At 34.3% G+C, this 5,124-nt stretch overlaps 1 long non-coding RNA gene across 1 annotated transcript; it reads left to right on the top strand.

Moving 5' to 3' along the window:
- On the top strand, positions 1-1,107 carry LOC107605236. Its single transcript, XR_001612487.2, has 3 exons — positions 1-255; positions 394-448; positions 938-1,107. It is a non-coding gene; the product is annotated as an uncharacterized LOC107605236 (long non-coding RNA).

Below are 5,124 nucleotides of genomic sequence, written 5' to 3'. Positions count from 1 at the left end.
TTCCGTCGAAAAATATTAGATTAACCCTAGCTCAGATCTTACCCTCTCGATCCATTCACACTCCACACAAGTTTAGTAGGAGCTTCTCCCTCTCTCCATCCACGCTCTCTCCATCGCTCCGTCCACGCTCTCCCCATCGCAGGAGCTTCGCCGCTCTCTCCATCGCTTACGAGCTCTATTTTCCTACTTCTGTTTGAGCTTTGTTTTAGTCCCCTCCATTTAGATCTGCGCTTCCGAATTTCAGATCGCGTTCCGGTAACCTCTATTTCTCTTTTTTTTTTCTGTATTCTCTCTTTGAGTTTTTCATTCACTTGCCCTCACTGCACATTCTTCTCGTCTCACGATCTGATCTCATGGCTCCTAACACTGTTACGGACTTTGTTTTCTTGTCAGATTCAATTTGAGGCAATAATCACTTCCGTCATTTCAAAGATCGAACGCAGACATGGTAATCCTTTTGTTTCCTCACAATCCCGCACTTCGATATTTATTTTAGGCTTCTCTATCAGCTACAATTTTGATATGTGCATGTAATTTGAATCTGTGATACATTTACATGGGCTTTGTGTTGTGTAATTGTACACACTTGCCTTATAATTGAGATCTATTCATGGTGAGGTTTGTATTTGAATATTCTTCAAGATTATTGTTGGATCTTCTGATTTAGCTTATGATACCCGGTGTTATTTCCCTTTCTCCTCAAATTTAGCTATGACAGGTTGCTGTAAATTCTATTTCGTACAAAATTGGTGATGAATTAGATTATATGCAAGTTACTTGCCCATTGAGCGTAGCCAAAATTGTGAGGTTGGGGCAGTGCTCTTTGCAAAATGATGCATTTAACTGGGTTGGAGAATACTTTAGTCTTTCTTTCTATTTGCTTGAATTATCTTATACAACTTTGAATTTATGTTCTGAATTTTTTTCACCTATATAGGTTGTACTTGCTGCATCCATTGTGGGCAAATCTCGTAAAGGTGAGTTTTCAGATCACGGCTACATCTTGAATTGATGCTCAGTTAGGTGGTGCCTAAATCAATATGGATTAGAAATTGCTGTTGCACTGACAAGGGCTTCTTTCTTTTGGATGCAGTTCTGGTTTTTAGGCAGTTTGTTGATAATGTTGCGCAGATATGTGTATGATGCGTGAGCATCTTTCTTATCTTTTTCTAGTGTATTTGTACTTAAATTGTTGAGTTTAATCAAGAATTAATTATCTTTTAGCTACTACGGATGCTACTTTGAGTCTTGTGCAATTCTGTTTATTTTAGGTAGCATTCAGCTGGATTTGATGGAGTTTCTGCAGCACAAGAATTAAAGGAGAAAACCAGCGAGGAGCGACGCGTGCGCGTACTTGACGCGTGCGCGTGATTTGGAGCTTTCCATGGCGACGCGTGCGCGTGGCTGACACGTACGCGTGATATGAAGATTTGCACAGCGACGCGTGCGCGTACTTGACGCGTACGCGTGACATGCGCCACGTGCAGAAAATGTTGGGGGCAATTTCTGGGCTGTTTTTGACCCAGTTTTCAATCCATGAAACACAGATTAGAGGCTGCAGAGTGAAGGAATCAAGTGGTCCCCATCCATCAATTAAAGACTTGCTGATTGCCATAATTAATTCTGATTAAAATTTTATGTTAAGATAGGAAAATATATTATTTAAATTTTAAAAATTAGGATTTAAATTCATTAGGATTAGATATAAAAGGAATTCCATTAGTTATCTTTTCAGGCCGCATTTTTTACAGTTTATCTGGATCCTTATTTTCTCTCTGAACCATGAGCAACTAAACCTCCACTGTTAAGGTTAGGAGCTCTGTCTATTGTATGGATTGATACTATTATTTTTCTATTTTAATTCATATTTTGATTTATATTTCAATAATTGTTTTCGTTCTTTATTTTATGAATTTGGGTGGAACGGAAGTATGATCCATGTTCTAATTAAGTTCTTGTATAACTTGAAAAAGCTCTTTACTTGAACAACAGCTTGAAAACATATTATCCTGAATTTTTAATTGTTTATATTTAACGAGATACGTGACATATAATCCCCTTATTTTTGGATAATTAGGATTCTTGTGGCATATAAACTGGAATTTGATCATCACCCTCTAATTGGAATTAATTGACAAGGAATTGGTAGTTGATAGGAGACTAGGAAGGTCTAAGGAATTAGGGTCTAGTCACATATAGTTTGCCATGAATTGAATCTAGCATGATTAAAATAGTTAATAAGAAAAGTCAATCGGAGAAATAGATAACTCTGAAGCCTTAATTGTTTTCTCTTATATTTTATTTTCAACTTAATTACTTGCATGCCTGCCTTATGATATTTTGAAGTCACTTTTAAGACCTTTTGAACATCTCAAAACCATTTTCTGCTTGCCTAACTAAGTAAATCATTTAACCATTATTGCTTAGTCCATCAATCCTCGTGGGATCGACCCTCACTCACCTGAGGTATTACTTGGTACGACCCGGTGCACTTGTCGATTAGTTTGTGGTTGTAAATTCTGCACTAGTGTACTAGAGGTATATTGTATTCACATTCTAGTTGTAATTGCTTTGCCTAGTTCAATTTCTGTATCCTTATTTATCTTAAATGTTCACTCCTTTATTAATTATTTAGTAGTTCTCTGAAGACAGCTTACCTCTCCAAATTTATGTGAAGACAGAAAGTTATGAGAAGACAGCTTACCTCTCCAAATTTTCTGGATATGAATTGTAGCATTTCTCAAGGTGATAAACTCTTTTCTTGTTAAATGTGTACGGATTTGTCTCTGTATGAGTCTTGCTGCTTTGGCTAAGACTTCAGCTCTTCATGCATCTAATTCGGCCATCTGTCAAGCTCTCCCCATCTGATCAAAAGTGACATTACATGGAGAGGTAAAATGAAATAGAGCTTATAACTTATAAGTTACTAGCAATTTTTTTGGGATAATTGTGCCTTTTTCTTGAATCTCACATGTTAGGGAATGTATATACTTACTTGATAGCCTTTTAATCCCATCTTATCACATATGGCAATAGTTGCCTTTTTCTCATCCGACCTGCACAGAAGAAAGACTCACTTATCATGAGATTTTATATGTAAAGACTTAACAATATAGATTTGTTTGAGTTAAGACTTAACAATGAGAACAATAGGCTTATGCTTTTATTTTATGTTTTGTTGGAACTATGTTTGAATAAATGATATTTTTGTATTTTCATGTAAACAGGCAATATCATTCTCTGATTTCTTCTTGGCTGATATTTTCACTTCCATGGCAAAAGTCTGATTTTATGCAGGTTTTTTCTGATCTAGAGCGTTCTGTATGTAGGATGGTACATCGGCAGGTTTGGTTCTGATTGGTTGATGTTAATGCCTTTTACTATTTAGAGTTAACTTTTTGTGATTTTATGTAACTTATGGGACTCCTATTTTGATTATGCAGAATGTTGTCAAGTTTATGCGTATAATTTATATATATATACACAAATATATAGCACTGAAGTCATGGAACAAGTTTCCTTGATTTTGTTCAAAATATTCTCGAGAAAAAAAACCAGCACTGTGGACTCTATATAATATTGATATTTGTAATTTGTCTACAGATTTAAGCATTCTTACCATTCTCCTTTTTCATAGAGCTTGTTCATTAACAGTTAAAATTTTTAGTTTCTAGACTTGTATCTTTTGTTCTTGGCTCTCAAGATGCTTGATTGACTTCTCTAATTAGGGGATCCATTTTCCAAAACCCTTGTAGGTTGCCACAATTGCTTAATTGGAAGCTGATTCTGTGTGTGGCAGTCACTCTGTTGCGATCCCTTTAGTGCTTGTCTTGCCTTATCTTTTCCGTCTAAACCAATGTCTCCGTCAATACAAAGATACTAGGGAGAAAACTTGTCTTTTGAATGGTAAGAGCTATTTATTGCCTTAAATCGTGCTGTCTTTTTGTTTCCTATTTAGAACTTTTTTTAGTTATCAATTGTTGGTCTGAATTTTACAGGTTTAGGAAATTGATGTAATACATTATTCTTCTATCTTGGGCTTGTAATATGTTAAGAATATTGGTTTTAATGTTGGAGTCTTTTATATTGCTTTAGTTAATCATATTCTTTTGTTTGTAATTTAATTGCTGGTTTTCTACGTTCTTTCTTTTATTGATTGAATTCTTTAATCATTAATAATCAACCCATCATGCTTACAACTCATATTTTGTCTTTTGGTTATGGTTTCAGCTTTAAAATATTCAACCGTAGTGCCAGTTATCTTTTGTCTTTTGGTTATGGTTTGCCTAATATTTGTTTACCATGCATCTCTAAAACATAGATAAAGACTGGGAAATCTTTAGGAAAATATGAGATAAACTTCTTGCATTTTAATTAAGTCTCTGTAATCTCTCAAAGATAGAATGAAAAACAGAACACAAATGAAAAGAAAAAAGAAAGATAGACACCTCAAAGATAAAGGAAGTACATGAAAATTGTGAACAAATTGCAGTACCCTTTTATGCCTTCATTTATTTTCTGATCAATGGATTATTTATCTGCATAACCTCCAAATCTCTGATGTCTTCTTCCAGATAGAGAAGTTATATGAAAACAAAGTGGGTGAAAATGATTCATTTGTTGATTGATGATACATTTTGTGCATGTGTTGAATAAGAGAAAAAAAATTGTGGGTCTCTCTAATTATAGTTTTGTATTAGAAAATTGTAAACAACATTTTTCCATGATTTCAATGTTTCTATTTAGTTCAGATTAGGAATTATGAATTTGGTTTATTTAGCAGGTGGAGTGGGATTGATTCAACACAATAGATCACAATATTATTTATTTATTTGTATATTACTGCACATGAATACTAAAGTAATTAATGCCACTCATTGCTGTTCCCACTAGTTCATGACCCATTCTTCCACTAATTCTCACACATACAAAATATAGAGTATTTGATGTTAAAATTCAACCTATTAAAAAAAATAATATGATTAACATGTGTAGTGAGATGTGAAGTTTTTCATATTCCTTTGGACTAGTTCATTTCACCATATTGTCCAATCATGTATCGAATTGGAGCTATCTGATTATGGTTAGTATCTCATACATTCATTTCATGACTAAGTAGATTGT

Source organism: Arachis ipaensis, chromosome B06, assembly GCF_000816755.2.
Source record: "Arachis ipaensis cultivar K30076 chromosome B06, Araip1.1, whole genome shotgun sequence".
NCBI classification, from domain to species: Eukaryota; Viridiplantae; Streptophyta; class Magnoliopsida; order Fabales; family Fabaceae; genus Arachis; species Arachis ipaensis.
Note: the sequence above shows the minus strand (reverse complement) of the source record. Positions and strands in the feature narration are given on the sequence as shown.